Below are 26240 nucleotides of genomic sequence, written 5' to 3' on the forward strand. Positions count from 1 at the left end.
GTTATATGGCTTACTTAATTACAAAAGCTTCAATTGGCTTAACTAATGTCAGTAATGAAAAAGGTCACCCAGGATATACGCAGAATGATGAAAGCCTATGCTACAGAACATACCAATGCTGAAGAGTCAGAGAAGTAAAACCAGCAAATAACTAAGGAGTGGCCAGAGGAATAGGAAGAAAATCAGAAGAACATGGTACCTCAGAAAAGACAAAAGAATTCTAAGAAGGATGGAATGGTCAACAATGTCAAAAACGACGAGGAGGTGAGATAACTTCAAAATCCACTCTATTTTGCAACAAGGAGCTCTTTAATTAGCTTTACAAGTTCAGATTCCACTTAATCAAGAGGGAAGAAATCAAACTTGAGAGGGTCTAAGCACTCAATGGAGGTCCAGCAGTGGCAACAGGGAGTTACAACAACTCTTGCTGCAACAGTGAAGGAAAGGTGGAGTCAAGGGAAAATCGTTTAGTCAAATGGACTTGAACAAGTTTTACGGAACCAAGATAAAAGGAAACAAAAGTATCCCTAGCTGCCCAATTCTCCCCCATCCATACATGAGAGATCAAGTTCGACAAATCCTTCATTATCCAAACTTGTGCTACTTACAATTTCACACTTGGGAACAAGATGAATTCCGAGGATGTAGTATCCACCACCTACCAAACTAACTATATAAAAACTCTCTATGTGAGTTTACAAGCTAAACAGATAATAACAATACATGGAATTTTGAAGGAATAACTAATAGAGCCAAATATCTGAAAAGGAAAGAGGGAAAAGGACCTTACCTGGCTGCTTAGCAGTATCTGTTAATCACTACCTCTGTCCTGAGATGCACTCCTCTATTCAGCTCTGTGACACCAGACTCTCCTTTCCCTTCTACCTCTCGACCAGCAACTTTTCATTCTCCACAATCCTTTAATGTTGACCTTCCTCAGGATTCTCTCTTAATTTCTAATCTCCTTGCACATTTTCACACTCACATGGTTTCAAGAATCAATACGTTCCTACAGCAGCATTCTATACACTCCCAGTAGTGCTTATCACACTGCATTTATTATAAATGCATTTTAAATCATTAGTCTTGCCCAGTGGTACATAAGCTCCATAAGGGCTGGGACCTTCTGTCTTGTTCAGAGTATCCCTAGTGCCTATCATATGGTAGGTCTAAAATGTGGTGGCTGACTGACCAAATTAGGAACACAGGTGGCAAAACTGGCCTTAGACAATTGTAAAAATATTTGTGTGGGTTTTTTTTAAATAAGAAAGGATGAAAGAAGAATGCAAATACAAGTAAGTCTGTAGATTCAGGGTAGAAACTTAAATGTAAGAAGTGGCTGAGGAGATTTAAATACAAAGAGACAACTACAGATAGCCAGAGAAGATTACTACATAGGCTGGCTTTGTAAACTCACAAGTATAGTTTTACCTAAAGGTCCCTCAATTCTGAACAGCTCTATCTATCAAGGCATTCTGATCTAGTTCAGTCCACTTAGATTCTTTTTACTTGATTATCCAAGAAGTCTGTATGTTATACCACTCTTAGTTCAAGCAAAAAAAGTTCTCAAAACCTAATTCTCCCAAAATTCTTGATTTAATACTTATCTAGCAGTTAAGTGCCAGGTTCCATCTAAAGTGCTTTACATACATCAGCTCAATTAATTTTTATATTAAACCTATAAGGTAGAGGGGCGCCTGGGTGGCTCAGTCATTAAGCGTCTGCCTTTGGCTCAGGTCATGATCCCAGGGTCTTGGGATCGAGCCCCACATCGGGCTCCCTGCTCGGCGGGAGGCCTGCTTCTCCCTCTCCCACTCCCCCTGCTTGTGTTCCCTCTCTCGCTGTGTCTCTCTCTGTCAAATAAATAAATAAAATCTTAAAAAAAACAAAAACCTATAAGGTATATATTATTACGGCATTTTTTTTCAGATGTGAAAACTTTGGCACAAAGAAAATAAGTAACTTACCCAAGGGTCACATCAGCTAGTACATGATGGAGAACAAGATCTTTTGCTCCTAAGCATTATGCTATACTGCCTCTCTCAATCAGTTACACATCCATACTACTCCTAAAATTAACTGTTACTGTAACATACAGTTACTGTGTTAAGTGCCAAAACCTGGGGCTGCGAAGATGATTAACAAACAAGTCCTATAGTCCACAACTCGGGTAGAGAGAGAGTGGCGGAAAGGAGAGAAAGACAACTATTAGACAAGAAATACTAAAAAATATAAAGAACTATGGAAAATAAGGTAAAGGACATTTAATTGTTCCCATAAAAATTATGCACTATTTCAAATATAGAGGAAACTACAAAATAAAACTTATGTATGGACTAGCAAGCTTTAGCTAACCTGCAAAAGAAAATGAAGGAACTGGGCGCCTGGGTGGCTCAGTCAGTTAAGCATCTGCCTTCAGCTCAGGTCATGATCTCAGGGGGCCCAGGATCCAGCCGGTGTCATGAGCAGGGAGACTGCTTCTCCCTCTCCCTGTGCCTCTCCCCATGCTTGTGCGCTCTCTCTCTCTCTCTGTGTATCAAATAAATAAGTCTTAAAAAAAGAAAAAAAGAAAATGAAGGAACTTTCTGAAAAGATAGAAATGTTCTATACCTAGTCTAGGGTGGTAACACACAGATGCACACATTTGTCAAAATGAATTCAGCTGTACTTTTAAGACGTGTGCATTATACTCAATAACCATTACACCTCAATAAAGCTGGCATATACCTCAATTAGTTGATTTTTAAATAAATTAGGGTGCCTGGGTGGCTCAGTCGCTTAAGCATCTGCCTTCAGCACAGGTCATGATCCCAGGGTCCCGGGATCGAACCAGTGTTGGGCTTTCTGCTCAGTGGAGAGGCTGCTTCTCCTTCCACCTGCCATTCCCCGTGCTTGTGCTCTCTCTCAAATAAATAAAATAAAATCTTAAAAAAAAAAAATTAAAGCAAAATGAAGGAATAGAGGAAAAACATGCCACACTCCCTGAAATTCAAGAGTAAGAACATATTGTGGAAAAAAAATAAATTTGAAAATGGGCTAGGGTGGAAATGTTTTTTATTAAACTCAACTTATTCATATCTGAGAACCAGACTGTTTTAATGCCTGAAATGACCATACAACAGAGGCAGTGAAGGGATATCCTACAGAAAAAGCTAGGGAAGGAGGGATGAGAAGCAGAAAGGATAAAGTTCCCTGGGGAAAAAAATTAAATAAGAAAAAAGATATTGTATAAAAAGATATTTTACAGAAAAGATATTCATATAAAATTGTATGGCCATCTGGGGCGCCTGGGTGGCTCAGTCGTTAAGTGTCTGCCTTCGGCTCAAGTCATGATCCCAGGATCCTGGGATTGAGCCCCACATCAGCCTCCCTGCTCGGTGGGAAGCCTGCTTCTCCCTCTCCCACCCCCCCGCTTGTGTTCCCTCTCTCGCTGTGTCTCTCTCTGTCAAATGAATAAATAAAATCTTAAAAAAAAAAAAAAAATTGGGGGCGCCTGGGTGGCTCAGTCGGTTAAGCGTCTGCCTTCGACTCAGGTTATGATCCCAGGGTCCTGGGATCGAGCCCCGCATCAGGTTCCCTGCTCGGCGGGAGGCCTGCTTCTCCCTCTCCTACTCCCCCCGCTTGTGTTCCCTCTCTCGCTGACTGTCAAATAAATAAATGAAATCTTTAAAAAAAAAAAAAATTGTATGGCCATCAATTGTAGCCATCAAACAAAAATAAAAGTAGGATGCCAAGAGACAGCAAACAATACACAACAGGCCCCTGTTTTAGGCAAGTGAGAATTCTAATGGTAGAAAAAGACAACAAATATGTAAGAAAAAAAATTCTTTTTTCACATAGTGTTAAGTACAACACAAAATAAAACAGGATGATAAGGTTGAAAGCGAATGGGAAGAGAAATAATTCTACCGAGTAGTCAGGCCTCAGCAACTACCCAACATGTAACTGAAAACTGAGTGACAAGTTGCCAGACAAGGGAGTATCTGAGGGCAAAACAAAAGCAAAGGTCCATTTCATTAGTTTAGCTCAAAAGCCATGAAAAGTTTTAGTCTATTTAGTCATATGGAAAATAAAATTCAAACTCAATAAAAAATATTTCATCAGGATGGTTTTACTTAAAAAACAAAGAAACAGGGACACCTTGGTGGCTCAGTTCATTAAGTGTCTGCCTTCGGCTCGGGTCATGATCCCAGGGTCCTGGGATCGAGTCCCACATCGGGCCCCCTGCTCAGCGGGGAGCCTGCTTCTCCCTCCGCCTGAAGCTCTCCCTGCATGTGCTCTCTTCTCTCTCTCTCTCTGACAGATAAATAAAATCTTTTTAAAAAAACCAAAACAAACAAAAGAAACAGATAATACACTTAAAGAAAGCAAAAAATAAATAAACAGTGAAAAGTTTTATTCCCTTCTCCCCCTCACTGTCCACCTCTTATTCTCCCCATCTCCTCCTTACTTACTAGTTTCTTATGTATCCTCCTAACATTAAAACAATCATAAGCAAGCACTCTCACTTTTGCACAAAAAAAGGCAGCAAGTCACACACAATATTCAATATATGACCTTATCCATCTAGTGTATCTTGAAGGTCCTTATGTTTATATAGAAAGCATCTATTTTTATAGCTGCATAACATTCCATTCTATAGATATACTACAATTTACTTAGCCATCTCCTAATTTTGGGACTGTTTCCCATGTTTTGCATAGTATATAGCAAAAACAGTTGGTGCCCTGTATCACATCCCGAGTCCACAGGTAAACTCAGTTACATTTGCTGTGGATAATTCCCACTTACACTAACAGTGTCCCACCTCGTGCTGATAATAGGCCTATCTCAAGGTTCCATGAGTCTCTTCACTTTCCTGTCACAGGGCTTTCTCCAAAGCCAAAGAAGCCCAAATAGCAGCAGGGCAGCCCATGAGTGCAGAGGAGTTAGCAACCCTACCAGAAATCCTCAACCCCTCCCAGGATGAACAAAATGCTCCAGATTGTCTTTTTTTTTTTCTTTAAAGATTTTATTTATTTCTTTGACAGAGAGAGAGATAGTGAGAGAGGGAACACAAGCAGGGGGAGTGGGAGAGGAGAAGCAGGCTTCCTGCTGAGCAGAGAGCCCAATGCAGGGCTCGATCCCAGGACCCCGGGATCATGACTTGAGCTGAAGGAAGACACTTAATGACTGAGCTACCCAGGCGCCCCTACTCCAGACTGTCTTAACCCACTATGTACACATGCAATAGACCCACAAATGAAGAAGTCGTGGTGACAGGGATGAAGGCTATTTATGACCCCAACAACATAGAGCCTTCCTTTCATAAAACTGGTAAAGCTTAGCTACTGTTGCTGCTGAGTATCCAAAACTTGTCATCAAAAAAGGCCAACTCTGAGCCCTCTGTATGTTACAATCCCTCAAAGAGATGAGCCAGCTAACAAATGAGAAGGAACAAGAAATAGGAAAACAGCGCTGGTAATACCACTCTACAAATGTGTTACTACCAGAAAAGAATTTCAGTAAAAGGATTCTAAGATAAAAGTAGGTTCCCAATTCTAGGGTTGTTAGACCATCCCTGATGAAAATTTCCAACAAAATTAAGTAAGCTAAACCATACACTAAAAAAATGGAATTGCCGGGGGGATGGTTTGACAGCCTGGGTGGCTCAGTTGGTTGGGCAACCAGCTCTTGGTTTCAGCTCAGGTCATCATCTAGGGGTCCCGGGGTCTGGCGGGGAGTCTGCTTGAGGATTTCTCTCCCTTTCCCTCTGCCCTTCCCCCCCCCCCGCTTCCATGTGCACACTCGCATACTCTCTCTAAAATAAATAAATCTTTTTTAAAAAATTAAAATTAAAAACTGGAGCTGGTATAGCTCCTAATTAAAGTTAGGGTGCACCTCTCTCCCAATCTTCCTTCCACTACAATTCCCATTTATGATTACAGACAGAGCTAAGAGTATATGAATAATATAAATAAGTTGATTTCGAGATATACCAAACTTCAAACTCTTCAAAAACTCCTTTTTCCTCATAATCACTAGTGAAAATGGTTAGAAAATTGCCTGCTTATTAAGGAAGCCTCAATAATTACAAAAACTATAAAATGTTAAACTTCTGTTCTCATTGTAATGCAATAAAAGCATAAATTATAAAAAATAATTTTTTTTAAGATTTTATTTATTTATTTGATAGAGAGAGAGAGACCGCGAAAGAGGGAACACAAGCAGGAGGAGTGGGAGAGGGAGAAGCAGGCTTCCTGCCGAGCAGGGAGCCCGATGTGGGGCTCGATCCCAGGACCCTGGGATCATGACCCAAGCCGAAGGCAGACGCCTAATGACTGAGCCACCCAGGTGCCCCTAAAAAATAATTTCTTTATAATGTCTTTAATCCCTACCCCCAAAAAACCTTGGACCAAGAAGGAAATCACAACTATATTTAGACAAAAGGGAAAAAAAAGTAAGTGAAAGGTATAATTATGGAAAAGAAGTAAGCAACTTATTATTTGTAAAAGTGTTTCTCTTATTTTCTTAAACTACTTGAATTTTTTTTACCATATTTAACTGATTTCAACAAATATCTAAGCACCTTCTATACAGCTGGCCCTTGAGCAGCATGGGTTGGAACTGTACAGTTCCACTTACAGACAGATTGTTTTTTTAATAAATACAATAGAGTTCTGTAGATGTATTTTCTCTTATGATTTCCTTAACATTTTCTTTCCTCTGGCTTACTTTATTGTAAGAACACAGTATGTACTACATATAACATACAAAATATGCGTTAATCAACTGTGTTATCAGTAAGGCTTATGTCAGTAGTAGGCTCTAAGTAGTTAAGTTTAGGGGGAGTCCAAAGTTATACTCGGGTTTTCAACTGTGGGTGGGGGGGGGTCAGCGCCCCTAACCCATGTAGTTCCATCACACAACAAGTCATCTAAAATATCCAAATATATACTCTACTATTCTCAACATACTATCTTCACAGGATTAAGTTAATCCAATTCCACTGTCTCTCAAAAATCATTCTCAAGTACAGCTTTGGTAATGAACCTATCCTCAGTTAAAATGCCCTTTTCTGGGGCGCCTGAATGGCTCAGTCATTAAGCGTCTGCCTTCAGCTCAGGTCATGATCCCAGAGTCCTGGGATCAAGCCCCGCATCGGACTCCCTGCTCGGCAGGAAGCCTGCTTCTCCCTCTCCCACTCCCCCTGCTTGTGTTCCCTCTCTCGTTGTGTCCCTGTCAAATAAATCTTAAAAAAAAAAAGAAAGAAAGAAAACCTTTCTCAAAAAAAAATTAAATTTTATGGTTAGTTTCTATGGGTCAACAGATCCCATGAAGCTTAAGGTAGATTTGTGATTTTAACCACTATGTACCATTCAACATTCCTCTGGTTAAAAGGCCTTGATTTACCTTTGGAGATCCACCTCCCTCCTCCATTCTCAGTCCATTGGTGGTAACCAACACCAGCAATAAAGCAGGAAACAAATTAGCACTTTGCAACTTCTTGGCAACAGTAATTCGCTTAGAAATGGGCAGAAGGGGGCGCCTGGGTGGCTCAGTCGTTAAGCGTCTGCCTTCGGCTGGGGTCGTGATCCTGGGGTCCTGGGATCGAGCCCCACGTCTGGCTACCTCTCCCTCTGCCTGCCACTCTGCCTACTTGTGCTCTCTGTCAAATAAATAAGTAAAATCTTAAAAAAAAAAAAAGAAAGAAAGAAAGAAATGGGCAGAAGACTCAAACTAAGGCTACAGGAGCAGAGTAACAGGTGAAAGACATTTTTTGCCCCAGGAACTACCGGACTTAAATGATGGGAGGCTGAAGCTAGTAGCTTTTAAACACCCCAAAGACAAACAAAAAGAGAGAAAGAGTAAAAAAATCTTCATAATGCCTTTATTTAAACAATGAATCCAACCATACCTGAAGCTCCACCCCCAGATTTTCCAATGACAGCAAGTTCTCTTTTCTTTCTTCTACCACTTTGGGATAGATTTTCTACCATTTTCAAAACAGTCCTGACATAGAACCCATTCCTAAATCAAGATTAAGAACTCCTGAAGTAGATAAGCAATCTATATTCTGTGTCCATACACACGGGTTCATAACAGTAAAGCTAATTATGGTGAATACACTGGCAACAATTAGAGCCTACTAGTCACAAAAAGCTTTTAGCCTAGTTTAGCAAACAAAACAAAACAAAAAAACAAAACTTTTTTTTTAAGCTTTGTAAATCACTGAACTATATGATGAAATATTCCCAGAAACCAGTGAAAACAATGCTTTGAAGCTACCAAGACGAGAATTTCACAGATGTCAAACAGAATCTGGACCTCTAAATCCTTGCTCAAAAGAACCAACCTGAAGTCTCACTTCATCCATGAAGTCTGCCCGAATCCTCAGTGACACCCTTCCTTCTCAACCTCAGGTACTTAAAATGGGCAATTTCAGCAGCTAACTACACAAATTTTTTATCATTCCTACTTATTTTATTTTTTAAATATTTTTATTTATTTTTTTAAGTAGGCTCCACACCCAACATGGGGCTCAAACTCATGACCTGGAGATCAAGTCACATGCTCTACTGACTGAGCCAGCCAGGCGCCCCTCATTTCTACTTACTTTAGTCTCTTATTTTTTTCTTTAAGATTTATTTATTTATTTATTTGACAGAGAGAGAGCATAGCAGGGGAACCAGCAGGGAGAGGGAGAAGCTGCCTCCCCACTGAGCAAGGAGCCTGATGCAGGGCTCGATCCCAGGACCCTGGAACCACAACCTGAGCCAAAGGCAGATGCTCAACCAACTGAGCCACCCAGGCGCCCCTTAGTCTCTTATTCTTGTCTCCACAGTATGTCTCCACATACTGAAGTGCTTATTCACAGAGACGAAACAGTCCAGGTTTTAATAAAAAGAGAACGAGAAAAAAATCTCCTGAAGAGGAGATTTACTGAATTTCACCTTTCTTTTAGAAGAAAACTCAGTTTTCTCATTGTGATTAATACCACGACCCCCATGGTATCCCCCCAGAGGAACAATTTCTATTTAAAGCTCCATGGAAAAGTGGATTAAAATACCCTTTTACTGCCCTTGCAAAGTGTAAAAGAAAAAAAAAAAAAGAAAACCACAGACACCGTCTAAAGAGAACTTTACTAAATAATGAGGGAAAGTTGCACGATACAAGGAAGGAAAAGACAACATAATTCGCAGTCACTTTTATATGAACAGACTGCTGAATCTCACCATGATGACCTCCTAACACCAATACTCCCTGCTTTAGCTCCTGCCCTTCTACCTCCTTACCAGCTGACAAGACGTCTAGTGAACTGCTAAGAGTTCATGCAAGAAGTAAGAGCCATCCTTCCTCCAATTAGTAAGCCCAGTGTTATCTCAAGGTCACTGACCATGTCACACACTAATAATTCTCCACAAACCAAAACGAGATTCAATTAGGAGGGGGGAAAAAATGAAAAAAATTAAGCTGAAATACCAATGGTGGTTGCCACTGGTTAGTAGGTCAATGGGTGATTTTTTTTCCTTTTAACCCTCCCCACATTTTCTATCATGTCCAAGTATTATTTTGACCCACAAAAGTTTTTTCATTTTCATGCAGTCAAATCTTATACTTTATGGATTCTGCTTTTGTTAAGAATGCTTTCCACAGACTGACACAAAACCAGGGCAACAGGAAGAAAAATATTACCAAATGTGACTACATAAAAATGAAAAACTTGGTACCATACGTATGCACGTGTATGCACATGTACACACACAAACCCATAAATAAAGTCTAAAGAAAAAGTAGGGAAAAAAATTGGAAAATACATCACACACAGAAAAAGCTGCTATAGAGGTGCCTGGGTAGCTCAGTCGGGTAAGTGTCTGCCTTCAGCTCAGGCCATGATCCCAGGCTCAGCAGGCAGCCCACTTCTCCCTCTCCCTCTCGAATAAATAAAATCTTTTTTTTTTTTTAAAGATTGTATTTATTTATTTAACAGAGAGAGCGAGAGAGCACAAGCACGGAGAGCAGGAGAAGGAGAGGGAGAAGCAGGCTCCCCGTTGAGCAGGAAGCCCGACACGGGGCTCGATCCCAGGACCCTAGGATCATGACCCAAGCCAAGACGCCCAACCATCTGAGCCACCCAGGCACCTCTCAAATAAATTAATCTTAAAAATTAAAAAAAAAAAAAAAAAAAGAAAAGTCGTTATAAATGAGAAAAACAATTTAAAAAGAACTGGCAAAGGAATAAAAGGATAGTTCAGAGAAAAAAATACAAGTGGTCAGTAAACATTACAAAGATGTTCAACCACAGCCATAAAACCATAAATACAGAAATCGAAATCAAAACCAATTTTTTTTTTCACGTACAGAGTTTGCCAAAGTGAAAAGAACTGGAAAGCCCATTATTTGTCAGGGTATGGGGAGCAGATACTGTCATCCATTGCTATAAAATGGTACAATCCTTTTGATGGATTTATCTTTGACCCATCAATTCCAATATAAAAATTAATTCTATGGCTATATTCTTACCAGAACACAAATAAATATGTACAACATTTACTGAAAATATTTTTGCAACATCACAAAACTGGAATGGCCTAAATTCCAAGAAGTAATTAGTAAAATAGGTTGATAATTAACCACATAAAAGGGGAATACGTCACCAGCAAAAAGAGCAATGTAGACATCAAAAGAACCGATAACAAAAGTAAAAAGAGACAAATTGAACTACATCAAAATTTAAAACGTATGCATCAAGGGACACAATCACCAGTGAAAAGCCCCTATAGAATGGGAGAAAATATTTGCAAATCATATATGTTAAAGAGTTGATATTCAGAATAGTGTTCATTTCAGCAGCACATATACCAAAACTGCAATGATACAGAGAAGATTAGGGATGACATGCAAATTCGTGAAGCATTCCACATTTTTTTTTCCAAAGAAGACATACAGATAGATGGTTAACAGACATATGAAAAGATGTTCAACATTACTCATCATCAGGGAAACGCAAATTGAAACTACAATGATATCACCTCACAACTGTCAGAATGGCTAAAATTATAACAACACAGGAAATAACAGATGTTGACGAGGATGTGGAGAAACGGAAACCTCTTACACTGTTGGTGGCAACCACTCTGGAAAACAGTATGGAGGTTCCTCAAAAAATTAAAAATAGAATACCCTATGATCCAGCAATTGCACTACTACGTATTTACCTAAAGGATACAAAAATACTGATTTGAGAGGCACCTGGGTGGGTCAGTCAGTTAAGCGTCTGACTCTTGATCTCAGCTGAGGTCCTGATCTCAGAGTCATTAATTCAAGCCCTGTGTTGGGCTCCACACTGGGTATGGAGCCTACTTAAAATACACACAGACACTGATTTGAAGGGACACATGCACCCTGATGTTTACAGCAGCATTATCTACAACAGCCAAATTACAGAAACAGACCAAGTGTCCAATGACTGATGGACTGATAAGGTATGTGTGTATGTGTGTGCATACACATACATACGGAATATTACTAAGCCATCAAAAATAATGAAATCTTGCCATTTGCAACAATGTAGATGAAGCTAGAATGTATTATACTAAGCGAAGTAAGTTAGAGAAAGACAAATACTGTATGATTTCATTTATATATAGAATTTAAGAACGAAACAGATGAACATGGGGGGTGGAGAGAGGCAAACTATAAAACAGACTCTTAACTACAGAAAACAAACTGAGGGTTGCTGGAAGGGAGGTGGGTGGTAGGATGGATTAAATGGGTGATGGGTATTAAGGAGGGCACTTTTTGTGATAAGTGCTGGGTGTTATATGTAAGTGGTGACACACTAAATTCTACTCCTGAAACTAATATTACACTATATGTTAACTGGAATTTATTTTATTTTTTTTTAAGATTTTATTTATTTATTTGACAGAAAGACACAGCGAGAGAGGGAACACAAGCAAGGGGAGTGGGAGAGGGAGAAGCAGGCTTCCCGCTGAGCAGGGAGCCCGATGTGGGGCTCGATCCCAGGACCCTGGGATCATGACCTGAGCCGAAGGCAGACGCTTAACAACTGAGCCACCCAGGCGCCCCAGTGTTAACTGGAATTTAAATAAAAACTTGAAAGTATAAAAAAAAAAAAAATTAGTATCCAGAGCATATAAAGAACTCCTACAACTCAACAAAGAAACCAAACAACTCAATTCAAAAATGGGCAAAGGACTTGAACAGACATTTCTCCAAAAAAGAAAAACAAATGGCCAACAAGCATATGAAAAGATGTTCAACATCCTAATCATTAGGGAACTGCAAATCAAAACCACAATGCAGTATCACATCATATCCACTAGGATGTCTGCTTTCAAAAAACAAACAAGAACAAAAACAGAAAATAACAAGTGTTGATGAGGATGTAGAAAAATTGGAACCCCTGTGCACTGTTGATGTAAAATAGTATAGTGGTTCCACAAAGTATTAAAAATAGAATTATAGGGACGCCTGGGTGGCTTAGTCGTTAAGCGTCTGCCTTCGGCTCAGGTCATGATCCCAGGGTCCTGGGATCGAGTCCCGCATCAGGCTCCCTGCTCCTCTCCCACTCCCCCTGCTTGTGTTCCCTCTCTCGATGTGTCTCTCTCTGTCAAATAAATAAATAAAACCTTAAAAAAAAATAAAAAATAAAAAAATAAAATAAAAATAGAACTATAATATGAATCTAGCAATATCACTTCTGGCTACATATCCAAAAGTACCAAAAGCAGGGTGTCGAAGAGATATGTGTATACCCATGTTCACAGCAGCATTATCAAATAGCCAAAATAGAAGCGTCCATTGCAGATGAATAAACAAAATGTGATGTACACATACAATGGAATACTATTTGGCCTTGAGAAGGAAATTCTGACACATGCTACAATGTGATGAACCTTGAGGACATTATACTACATAAAAAAAGTGAATCATAGGGGCACCTGTGTGGCTCAGTCCGTTAAGCATCTGCCGTCGGCTCAGGTCATGGTCTCAGGGTCCTGGGATTGAGCCCCACATTAGGCTCCCTGCTCGGCAGGGAGTCTGCTTCCCCCTCTCCCTCTCTCTCTCAAATAAATAAAATCTTAAGAAACAAAAAAGTGAAACATGAAATGACAAACATTGTAAGATTTCACGTGTCTCTAGAGTAGTCCAATTGATAGAAATGGAAAACAGAATGCTGGCTTCCAGGTACTGCGGGGGTGGAGGAATGAGGAATTGTATAATGAGTACAAAATATCAGTTTTATAAGTTGGGAAAGTTTTAGAAATTCATGACACGACAATGTGCATATATTTAACACTAGTGAACTGCACACGTTTTTTAAAATCTATTTATTTGAGAGAGAGAGAAAGAGAAAACGGGGGAGGGGGCAGGGGAGGGAGAGAGGGAGAATCTCAAGCAGACTCCCTGCTGAGCACACAGACTGACCTGACTTGGGGCTCGAACTCACGACCCTGAGAATATAACCCAAACCAAAATCAAGAGTCAGATGCTCAACCAACTGAGCCATTCAGGAGGCCCCTGAACTGCACATTCATGTAAACTATATGTATTTTACCACAATTTTTTAAAAAGAAATATGGATAGATAGATAAATAGTAAATGTTAATAATAGAATCTAGGTGGTGGGTATACGGGTATTCTCTGTAAAACTTTCAACTCAGCTGCATTTAAAATTTTTCATAATGAAATATTGTGAGGACAGGGCGCCTGGGTGGCTCAGATGGTTAAGCGTCTGCCTTCGGCTTGGGTCATGATCCCGGGGTCCTGGGATCGAGTGCCACAACGGGCTCCCGGCTCAGAGGGGAGCCTGCTTCTCCCTCTGACCCTCTCCCCTCTCATGCTGTTTCTCTCTCGCTAGCTCTCTAAAAAAATAAATAAAATCTTAAAAATATATATATATATTGTGAGGACAAAGAACAATGCAGCACTCTGAGCAGATATGTGAAAACAGTCTCACACTATTTTTTTAAAAAAGATTTTATTTATTTGTTTGACAGAGAGAGACACAGCAAAAGAGGGAACACAAGAAGGGGAAGTGAGAGGGAGAAGCAGGCTTCCCACTGAGCTGGGAGCGTGATGTGGGGCTCCATCCCAGGACCCTGGGATCATGACCTGAGCCCAATGCAGATACTTAACGACAGCTACCCAAGCACCCCAACAGTCCCACACTACTAAGTGAAAAATCTAAGTTGCAGAATTATATGTAGTAGTTTAACTGCTTACTCTCTAAACTTGTTGGGGGTGGAATTATATATATGGAAAGAAAATTTCTGGCCTTACATCTTAGAAGCCATTATCAATATTTACTTCTGGAAATAGCTGGAGATGTAAAAGTCTTTTTTTTTTTTTTTAAGATTTTCTTTATTTACTTGAGAGAGCACGTGTGCACAAGCAGGGGGAGGGGCAGAATGAGAGGGAGAAGGATGCGGGGCTCAATCCCAGGACCCCAGGATCATGACCTGAGCCGAAGGCAGACACTTAACTGACTGAGCCGCCCAGGCGCCCCTGTAAAACTCTTTATACCCTTAAATATTTGGAATTTTTGCCAAGAGCATTTATTACTTTTATTGTATACATATACTTTTCTCCATGCCTACATCCACCATCCATTTCCCCATTACAAAGCAAATATTCATTTACTGACATCTAGTTTCAAAGCTTCATTTTTTTTTTACATTAAAAATGTCAACCCTTCTATAATTTGTTTTCGTGTGTGATAGAAGGCAGATATATATATATATATATATTTTTTTTTTCCCCAAGATGATTAGGTTTCTCAACACTACCTATATACTGAATTGTTAAATATATGTCAAAATCTCTGGATTTTCCTATCTATACTATTTACCAGTCTTGTCTAGACACACATCAGTGCCATGTTGCTTTAATCACTGTACCTTTGCAATACATTGTAACATCTACTAATATGTTATACCACTTTTTTAATGTTACACTTCTCTTTTAAAAAATATTCTTAGGGGCGCCTGGGTGGCTCAGTCAGTTAAGCGTCTGCCTAGGGCTCAGATCATGATCCCAGGGTCCATCCAGCTCCCTGCTCAGCATAAAGTCAGCTTCTACCTCTCCCACTCCCCCTGCTTCTGTTCCTCTCTTGCTGTGTGTGTCTCTATCAAATAAATAAAAATCTTTAAAAAAAATTAAAGGGGCACCTGGGTGGCTCAGTCGTTAAGCGTCTGCCTTCGGCTCAGGTCATGATCCCAGGGTCCTGGGATCAAGCCCCGCATTGGGCTCCCTGCTCCGCGGGAAGCCTGCTTCTCCCTCTCCCACTCCCCCTGCTTGTGTTCCCTCTCTCGCTGTGTCTCTCTCTGTCAAATAAATAAATAAAATCTTTAAAAAAAAAAAAAAAAAGGTCAACTTCTCAGGGAGGGTTTCCTTGAATACCCAATTAAAATTGCAAACCACTCCAATCCCAGCTCAGCATTCCCCAGCCATGCTGCTTTCCTCTTCCCCACAGCATTTATCACTAACATATATAATTCATGTATTTACTATGTTGCCCGTTTTCTACCCCACCCACATATTGTAAAGTTTCATGCTGACAGGGATTTTTTTTTCCCTCATTTGTTCACTCCTACATCCACAGATCTCAGAATGATGCCTGACATATAAGTCCTCAATAAATATTTAAATAAATCAAATGTTCCATATACTGAATCTCCGAAGATATGACAGTAAGATAGAGTGTTTGCACATTGATCCTAACCTAAGCCAACCTCAGATATTCGCCAAGAACTGCTCCATTAGCTTACAAATCTAAAGACCTGACTTTTTAAAATTCACAATATTCAGGGGCAGCTGGGTGGCTCAGTCCGTTAAGCATCTGCCTTCAGCTCAGGTCATGATCTCAGGGTTCTGGGATCGTGCCCTGCATCAGGCTCCCTGCTCAGTGGGGAGTCTGCTGCTCCCTTTCCCTCTGCCCATCCCCCTGCTGGTGCTCTTCGCAGGCTCTCTCTCTCTCTCAAATAAATAAAATCTTAAAAAAAAACTGACGATATTTATAATGATACTATCATCCTTGGTCTCCGCCTAAATCTCTTACCCTACATGGAGAAAACAAGAAAAGGTTTCAGAAGAAAATGTTCCTGCCACCCCGCCCCCGGAGTATGTCAGTTTAGTGCCTTCCCTCACTTCACAGCAGCCATACCTTCATCTCCATTTTGTCTACTTCCAAGCGGAAATTTAAAAAAACAAAACAGAACTAGTGTTAAGAGGGGAGTTGGTAAAGGAAGAAGGGGTAACAACAACAACAACAAAAATACAGGTTTATGGGGCACCTGGGTGGCTCAGTCGGTTGAGCATCTGCCTTCAGCTTAGGTCATGATCCCAGGGTCCTGGGATCAAGCCCTGCATCGGGCTCCCTGCTCAGCAGGAAGCCTGCTTCTCCCTCTCCCACTCCCCCTGCTTGTGTTCCCTCTCTTGCTATCTGTCAAATAAATAAAATCTTAACAAAAAACAAAAAACCTTTTATAGCCATGTAAGGCAATATAATTTCATTATAATTTAACTTCCCAACTATCTCGTAACTTCTAAACAAAAAACGTTAGCCCTAAAATGTATCTACTATGTGGCAAAACTGGTGATCAGATACATTCTTGGTAGCAATCAATATAAATTGGTACAACCCTTAAAAAAGGCAGTATGTCAAAGAGCAAATTATAAACAACCATATTTCTAATCTCCCCAAAGGAAATACTCCAAAAATAGGGATGCATCCCAATTCCAGGTAAGATGGGGTAAATATATTCCATCCTGTCACTCCCACTGGAATGTAGCTATAAAACTTGAGCAGAATGAAAGGAGCAGCTGAGGATTCTGCAAAGTAAATGGCTTCTTCTCATGCTCACATGGAGCATGCACCAAAATACAGCATACTTTGAGTCATAAAATACATCTTAATAAATTTAAAAGAACAGAAATCATGCTACATCTGTTCTTGGGCCACAGTGGAATTAAAACTAGAAATCAATAACAGAAAGATAGCTACAGAGACACCTGGCTGGCAGTCAGTAGAGCATGCAACTCTTGATCTCGGGGTTGTAAATTCAAGCCCCATGTTGGGTCTAGAGCTCACTTAAAAAAATAAAAAAACTTAAAAAAATTTTAAAAACCACAGCCATTAAAAGAAAGAAAAAAAAGACAGAGTACCCAAATAGATGGAAATTAAACAACACACTTTTTTTTAAAGATTTTTATTTATTTATTTATTTGACAGAGAGAGAGACAGTGGGAGAGGGAACACAAGCAGGGGGAGTGGGAGAGGGAGAAGCAGGCTTCCCGCTGAGCAGGGAGCCCAATGCGGGGCTCGATCCCAGGGCGATCCCAGGGCCCTGTGATCATGACCTGAGCCGAAGACAGACACTTAACTGACTTAGCCACCCAGGCGCCCCTAAACAACACACTTTTAAATAATACACAGGCTAAAGAGGAAATCTCAAAAGAAATTTTAAAATATTATGAACTAGGGGCGCCTGGATGGCCTGCTCGGCCTGCTGCTCCCACTGCTTGTTCTCCCTCTCAATCTTACTGACAAATAAATAAAATCTTTTAAAAATAAATAAATAAAATCTTCTTTAAAAAAAGAAATAATAAAAATGAGAGCAATAATCTGTGAAACTTAAAACAGGAAATCATAGAGAAAATTAGTAAAACCAAAAGCTGGTCCTCTGAAAAATCAATAAATCAATAAACCTAAAGCTAAGAAAAAAAGAAGACACAAATTACTAGTATTACAAGGGAAAGAGAGGACATCATTACAGATCCCATGGACACTGAAAGGATAATAAAAGAACATTATGAACAACTCAATGCCCACAAATTTGATAACCTAGATGAAATGGACCAATTCCCTGAAAGACGTACTCTGTCAAAACAGAAGAAGAAAATGACAATCTGAATAGGCCTTTATCTTTTAAAGAAATAGAATAAATAATTAATAACCTTCCAAAACAGAAAACACCAGGCCCACACTGGTTCATTGGTGAATTCTACTAAACATTTTTTTATTTTATTTATTTATTTATGGGTGCCTGGGTGGCTCAGTTGTTAAGCGGCTGCCTTCTGCTCAGGTCATGATCCCAGGGCCCTGGGATCGTCCTGGGATCGAGCCCCGCATCGGGCTCCCTGCTCAGTGGGAAGCCTGCTTCTCCCTCTCCCACTCGCCCTGCTTGTGTTCCCTCTCTTGCTGTCTCTGTCAAATAAATAAATAAAATCTTAAAAAAAAAAAAGAAAGAAAGAAAGAAAGAAATTATACCAATTCTCTACAATCCTTTCCAGAAGACAGAAGCAGAAGGAATACTTCCTAACTCATTCTGAGGTCAGCAATACCCTAATACCAAAACCAGAATGGAAAAAAACCTACAGATCATTATCTCTCATTAACATAGATGCAAAAATCCTTAACAAAATATTAACAAATCAAATCCAACAAAGTGAATGGTAGCAGACAGATTGGAGAAGACCAGAATTCAAAATACCACCAACTGGCATTGATAGCAAATTTTCCCCTCCGGGTATCTCTCAAAGTGAACTCAACACAGCCCAAAACCTGGATACAGGCATCAGTGTAGATAGTTCCATTAGGATAGGAGTCTCCTAATGCTCAGCAACAAAGCAAGAATTTCCCCCCATTTTCTTACTTTTATTTTTAATTTTCCTTGTTCTCTCATACCTCAAACTCCAAGTAATTCTGTGGCAACAACAACAACAGAGTTAAGTAGGTGCTTAAAACTCTCAAAGGAGAGAAACCTTCCCCTCCATATCAGAGTTATGGTACCAAAAGAATGAGACAAAACCCCATTGCTCTTTTAGCCTCTCTTGTTTCCTACTGCTTAGCCCAAGGGGGACACAGTTGTAGGAAAAACACAGAGTGGAATAAAGAAAATTTCTGGCCAAAGATGAAAAATGGGAGTTCCAAGGAATCAGACAAAAGAACTCAGGAAAGTGACCCCTTAAAGTTGTGAACGAACTCCTCAGCTAACACCTGAACTGTGCATACGTGGACTAGATTCTAAAACAGAATAGACAGACTTTGAGAACTGAACTATAGGGTAGATTGGGGTCAGCAAAACTTTTCTACAACGGGCCAAACACTAAATATTTTAGGTTTTGTGGAACTAAGAGTCTCTGTCACAACTGTTCAACTGTGACCAATAAAGTATGAAAGCAGCCACAAAAAATACCAACAAGTGGGCATGGCTGTGTTCCAATAAAATCTTATTTATAAAAATCGGCAGTGAACTGCATCTGGCCCACAGGCCATAGTTTCAAACCCATAGGGAAGACCACCACCCAAATCCCAGATACTACTAGCGTGGTTCACACAAAGGACAAATCCAAATAGCAGTCAAAAGCCTTTGAAGACTTAACTGACATTGAGACAACAACCCACAGAAGGCTGGTCAAAACTTGAAGCCTAAACACAATTCAGTCAACTGTTTGCTAAAACAAAACTATTAACATTCTCCATTAAACTTAAACAAGACACAGAGTATCAATTACAATCTAAATTTACTCGGTATAGCAAGACCCAGGAAAACCTCAACTTGCTTGGGAAAGAAAATCAAAAGATAGAAGCAACAAGATAACGCTGACGGGAAATGTTTCGCAAAGACTTAAAAGCACTTATCATAAAAATGCTCCAAATAAAGGTAAACAGTCTTGAAGAGGAAGATACAAAGTAGAATATAAAGAAGAACCAAATGGAAATTTTAGAACTGAAAAACAACCGAACAAACAAAAAAACACCTCACTGAACAAATCAATAGAAGAGGAAGTGAACATGAAAACAGAGAAACAGAAATTACCTAATGATTGGGGGGAAAAACAAACAAACAAAAAAAAAAACTTTACTCAAAATTTAAATTTTTGTATGTCAAAGGACATATCAAGAAGGTGAAAAAACAGGGGTACCTGGCTGGCTCAGCTGCTGAGAGCATGAGATTATTGATCTCAGGATTGTGAGTTCAAGCCCCATGTTGGGTATAGAGATAACCTAAAAATAGTCTTTAGGGGCGCCTGGGTGGCTCCAGTCAGTTAAGCGTCTGCCTTCGGCTCGGGTCATGATCCCAGGGTCCACATCAGGCTCCCTGCTCTGCGGGAAGCCTGCTTCTCCCTCTCCCACTCCCCCTGCTTCTGTTCCCTCTCTCTCTGACAAATAAAACCTTTTAAAAAATAAAAAAATAAACTCTTAAAAACAAACACAGAAAGTGAAAAAACAACCCACAGAATGGATTTCAAATGATGTATCTGATAAGAGACTTGTATGGGGGGTGCCTAGGTGGCTCAGATGGTTAAGCGTCTGTCGGCCTTAGGCTCAGGTCACGATTTCAGGGTCCTGGGATCCAGCCCTGCATCAGGCACCCTGCTCAGCGGGAAGCCTGCTTCTCCCTCTCTCTCTGCCTCTCCTCCCCTGCTTCTGCTCCCTCTGTCTCTCTCTCAAATTAATAAAATCTTTAAAAAGAGAGACTTCTATGCATGCAATATATACAAAGAACCCTTGGGGCGCCTGGGTGGCTCAGTCGTTGTCTGCCTTCAGCTCAAGTCATGATCCCAGGTTCTGGGATTGAGCTCCGCTTCGAGTTCCCTGCTCTGCGGGAAGCCTGCTTCTTTCTCCCTCTCCCACTCCCCCTGCTTGTGTTCCCTCTCTCGCTGTCTCTGTCAAATGAATAAATAAAATCTTTAAAAAAAATAAATAACTCTTATGAACCAACAAATGACAAATATCCCAATTAAAAAATTGGCAAAGTATATGAATAGACATTTCTCCAAAGAAGACAGACAATGGTCAGTAAACACAAGAAAGGATGCTGTGAAAAGCACCTTTTAAAAGAGCACATGAATAATATCATTATTCATTAGGAAAATACAAATCAAAACCACAATGAGATACCAGTTCACATCCACTAGAATGGCTATGATTATTTTAAAAAAAAAAAAAAAGGAAAACCACAAGGATTGGCAAGAATGTGAAGATATTAGAATCCTCAAATATTGCTGGTAACAATGTAAACAGATGGTAAAACAGTTTGGCAACTCCTCAAAAAGTTAAACAAAGAGCTAACATACGACCTAGCAATTCCACTCCTAGATATGTAACAAAAAGAATTTAAAAACCAAAAAGAATTGTTTTGGTTATTTTTCAGTTTTCCTCCCTCTACAAAAGGTCCTCTCTTATGTTGTCACTCTCTAGAACACTGCAGGGCAGGAGTGTTGTCTCCAGCAACCTCCTCTTCCACATGCAGCAGGGAAATGTGGGCTGGAACCCACAGTCTACAGGTGGGTTGTTCAGCAGCGTTGATACAAAAAGTTGTACATACAATGTTCATGGCTGCATTATTCACAATAGCCAAATAGTGGCAACAACATAAATGCCTATCAACTGATGAACAGATAAAAGGGAGTATATCCATACCATGGAATATTATCCATCAGGCATAAAAAGGACACATGCTACAATACAGATGAACTTTGAAAACATTATCTTACATGAAAGAAGTCAGACACAAAAGGCCACATACCTATTGTATGATTGCATTCATATGAATCCAATATAGGAAAATCCACAGACACAGAAAGTAGATTAGTGGTTACCAGAGGCTGAGAGGAGGTGAGAATGGAAAGTGACTGCTAGTAGTAATAAAAATAAGAGTAAATATCAATGAGGCTGAAAACAGAAAAACAGAAAAATTAAAGAAACCAAAAGCTGTTCTTTCAAGAGATCTATAAAACTGATAAACCTCCAATAAAAGGAACAAAGAAAAAAAGAAACACAAATTACCAGTATCAGGAATAAAGAGGGTATATCACTACAGACTCTGCAAACAATAAAGGAATACTACAAAAGACTCTACAGACAGGGCGCCTGGGTGGCTCAGTTGGTTGGGCGACTGCCTTCGGCTCAGGTCATGATCCTGGAGTCCTGGGATCGAGTCCGGCATCGGGCTCCCGGCTCGGCAGGGAGCCTGCTTCTCCCTCTGACCCTATCCCCTCTCATGCTGTTTCTCTCTCTCTCTCAAATAAATACATAAATAAAATCTTTAAAAAAAGACTCTACAGACATAAATTCAACAACTTAAATGAAATGGTTGACCAACTTCTGGGAATTGGATGACCAACTCTGGGAATTGGTCAAACTCCTAAAACCTACCCAAGATGACACAATCTTTTTTTTTTTTAAGATTTTATTTATTTGACAGAGAGAGACACAGCAAGAGAGAGAACACAAGCAGGGGGAGTGGGAGAGGGAGAAGCAGGCTTCCCGCGGAGCAGGGAGCCCAATGCAGAGCTCGATCCCAGGATCCCGGGATCACGACCTGAGCCAAAGGCAGACACGCAACAACTGAGCCACCCAGGCGCCCCAAGATGACAATCTTAATAGTTCTGTAGCTATACAAGAAATTGAATTCATAGTTAAAAAGCTTCTGTAAAAGAAATCTCCAGACCCAGAAATTTTCACTGGTGAATTATATCAGATATTTACAGAAGAAATAACACCAGTTCTACGAACTATCAATTCTCACTATTCAAACAACAGTTATGTTCTATTAAGTAACTACAAACACTACATTAGCAAATACTAAATCATTGCTCCTAAAGGAAATACAGAGTTAGGTTCCTGAAAGACTCTGCTCACATTTTTGTCAACTAATCAATACAACTTTGATTTTATGTGCTTCTGTTTAAAGACATCTTATTTAGTACATATTAATAATGCATTAACACTGGGCGCCTGGGTGGCTCAGTTGGTTAAGCGACTGCCTTCGGCTCAGGTCATGATCCTGGAGTCCCAGGATCGAGTCCCGCATCGGGCTCCCTGCTCGGCAGGGGGTCTGCTTCTCCCTCTGACCCTCCTCCCTCTCATGCTCTCTGTCTCTCATTCTCTCTCTCTCAAATAAATAAATAAAATCTTAAAAAAAAAAAAATTTAAAAAATAATGCATTAACACTGAACTCCTGGCCAACAGCACTGTAAAATTCATGCCTAAACAAAGCTTATCTAACGCAGGCAATTTTCTCCATAAGGAACATCTCAGGTTTTTTTAACAGCTTTCTTGAATTTAAGAATACTAGACAGCGGGCGCCTGGGTGGCTCAGATGGTTAAGCGTCTGCCTTCGGCTCAGGTCATGATCTCAGGGTCCTGGGATCGAGTCCCGCATCGGGCTTCCTGCTCCTTGGGAGCCTGCTTCCCCCTCTCTCTCTCTCTCTCTCATGAATAAATAAAAAATCTTTAAAAAAAAAAAAAAAGAATACTAGACAGCACTTCAGCACTATACTTGGGGGCCATTTTAAACAGTGAGAGCACCAACAAAAATGCAAAAGCCAAGGCACTAAATAGGCCACAAAAAGGACACATTTTCACTATGAGAGGTGAAATAAGAAGGCAGAGCAGGGACCTCAGGTGGGAATATTCACATCAGGTGAGTCAAATTTTTTTGCCACACTGTACATGTCCATGAATGACCAAAAAAATGTCATGAGTATTGATTTCAGTGTTAGGAATAAACCTTAGGGGGTGCCTGCGTGGCTCAATCCGTAATGCTTCTGACTTTTTACTGCAGCTCAAGTTATGATCTTATGGTCATGAGATCAAGTCCTGTGTCAGGCTCCATGCTGGGCTTAAGACTCTCTCCCTCCTCCTCTGTCTCCCTCCCTACCAGGCTCACTCACGCTCTCCCTAAAAATAAAAAATAAGGGGCACCTGGGAGGCTCAGTCAGTTAAGAGTCTGCCTTCAGCTCAGGTCATGATCCCAGGGTCCTGGGATGGAGCCCCAAATAAGGCTCCCTGCTCAGTGGGGAGCCTGCTTCTCCCTCTCCCTTTGCGGCTCTCCCCCTCCCCCCGCTTCAGTGTTCTCTCCCTCTCTCTCTCAAATAAATAAAAATAAAATCTTTTAAAAAATAATAAAAATTAAAGGGGCACCTGGGTGGCTCAGTCGTTAAGCGTCTGCCTTCAGCTCGGGTCATGATCTCAGCGTCCTGGGATCAAGGCCCACATCCGGCTCCCTACTCGGCAGGGAGTCTGCTTCTCCCTCCCCCGCTCCCCCTGCTTTTGTTCCCTCTCTCGCTGTCTCCCTCAATGTCAAATAAATAAGTAAAATCTTTAAAAATAAATAAATAAAATAAATAATAAAAATTAAGGGGCGCCTGGGTGTCTCAGTCGTTAAGCGTCTGCCTTCGGCTCAGGTCATGATCCCAGGGTCCTGGGATCAAGCCCTACATCGGGCTTCCTGCTCGGCGGGAAGCCTGCTTCTCCCTCTCCCACTCCCCCTGCTTGTGTTTCTTCTCTCACTGTATCTCTGTCAAATAAATAAATAAAAATCTTTAAAAAAATTAAAATTAAAATTAAAAATAAAGGAGTAAATTTTAGCAAGTAGGTGAATTCACAAATACTGATCTAGGAATGATGATGATAGAATGTGATCTCCCTCAAGAAACAGAATAGGGAAGGAAGACTTCCCAACTGATTTTTATGAGGCCAGCATTATGCTGATATCAAAACCCAGACACAGACAATAGAAGAAAACTACAGATTAATATCCCTCATGAACAGAACTGTAAATATCCTCAGTGAAATAGTAGCAAATCCAGCTATACATAAAAAGCGTAATACACCACCACCAGGTTAACTATTTTTTGCCCCAGGAATGCAAAGCCAATTCAAACTTCAAAAATCAATGTCATCCACCATATCAATAGTCTAAAACTTAAGCAAAATGATCCTAGCAATTGAGTCAGAAAAAGCATCGGACAAAATTCAACATCCATTCATAACAAAGACTCTTGGTAAACCAAAGATAAAAGGGGGCGCCTGGGTGGCTCAGTCGTTTAAGCGTCTCCCTTCAGCTCAGGTCATGATCTCAGGGTCCTATGATCGAGTCCCGCATCGGGCTCCCTTCTCAGCTGGGAGCCTGCTTCTCCCTCTACCTGTTCCTCCCCCTGCTTGTGTGTGCTCTCTCTCTGACAAATAAATAAATAAAATCTTAAAAAAATAAATAAATAAATATAAAGATAAAAGGGAGCTTCCTCAACCTGACAATTGTTTACAAAAAACCTACGGCTAGTACACTTAACTATCAAACACGGAATGCTTTCCCCTATAATCAGAAAAAAAAATATCTGCGGGGCGCCTGGGTGGCTCAGATGGTTAAGCGTCTGCCTTCAGCTCAGGTCATGATCCCAGGATCCTGGGATCGAGTCCCGCATCGTGCTCCCTGCTCAGCGGGGAGCCTGCTTCTCCCTCTGCATCTCTCTCTCTCTCTGTCTGTCTCTTACGAATAAATAAAATCTTAAAAAAAAAGAAAAAGAAAAAAAATCTGCAAATCACATCCATCAAAGGATTTGTACCCAGTATACACACAGAATTCTCAAATCCCATCAGCAGAACAATAAACAACCCAGTTAAACAGTGGGCAGAAGACTTTCACGGACACTTCAACAAAGACGATATACAGCTGGAAAATAAGCATGTAGAATGATGCTCAAGAGTGACGTGGCCCACGGCAGGCGGTGAGGACGCAGCACCCTTGCCGCTTCCTCTGTCATCACTCCATCTGTGCCGTAGCAGCTGCGGTAGCCGCAGTTCTGCCTCCGACATGTAGGTCTTTGCGCCCAGGAGCTCCACACCCTCAAGGTGACTGGGCAGGAGACAGTCGCCCAGATCAAGGCTCATGTAGCCTCGCTGGAGGGCACTGCTCCACAAGATCAAGTAGTGTTCCTGGCAGGCACATCTCTAGAGGATGAGGCTACCCTGGGTCAGTGTGGAGTGGAGGCTCTGACCACCGTGGAAGTAGCCGGCCGCAGGCTTGGAGGTGAAGTCCACGGTTCCCTGGCCCGTGCTGGGAAAGTAAGAGGGGAGACTCCCAAGGTGGCCAAACAAGGAAAAGAAGACAGGCCGAGCCAAGTGGCGGATGCAATACAACCGATGCTTTGTCAATGTTGTGCCCATCTCTGGCAAGAAAAAGGGCCCCAATGCCAACTCTTAAGTCGCCCCTTGTAATCCTGGCTTTCCCCAGGAAAGACACTTAGTTCAGTTAACAAAAAGGAAGAAAGAAAAAAAAGACGCTCAACAACATAAGCCATAGGGAAATCAAAATCACAATGATTTACCACTACACACATATTAGAATGGCTAAAATAGGGGCGCCAGGGTGGCTCAGTGGGTTAAGCGTCTGCCTTTGGCTCTCAGGATCCTGGTATCCTTTGTGACATCAGGCTCTCTG

General features: G+C 40.8%; 1 protein-coding gene and 2 pseudogenes across 4 annotated transcripts in view; 2 read left to right on the forward strand and 1 right to left on the reverse strand.

Moving 5' to 3' along the window:
* Positions 1–26240, reverse strand: part of ASXL2 (ASXL transcriptional regulator 2) — a 148956-nt gene that overhangs the window by 104211 nt on the left and 18505 nt on the right. The window lies entirely within an intron of this gene.
* LOC129046088 (ubiquitin-like FUBI-ribosomal protein eS30 fusion protein) lies at positions 193–26003 on the forward strand (annotated as a pseudogene).
* Positions 10818–10908, forward strand: LOC123852185 (U6 spliceosomal RNA; annotated as a pseudogene).

This window comes from Mirounga angustirostris, unplaced genomic scaffold (genome assembly GCF_029215605.1).
Source record: "Mirounga angustirostris isolate CCGP_5_RB_7025 unplaced genomic scaffold, mMirAng1.0.hap1 SCAF_10, whole genome shotgun sequence".
Taxonomy (NCBI): Eukaryota; Metazoa; Chordata; class Mammalia; order Carnivora; family Phocidae; genus Mirounga; species Mirounga angustirostris.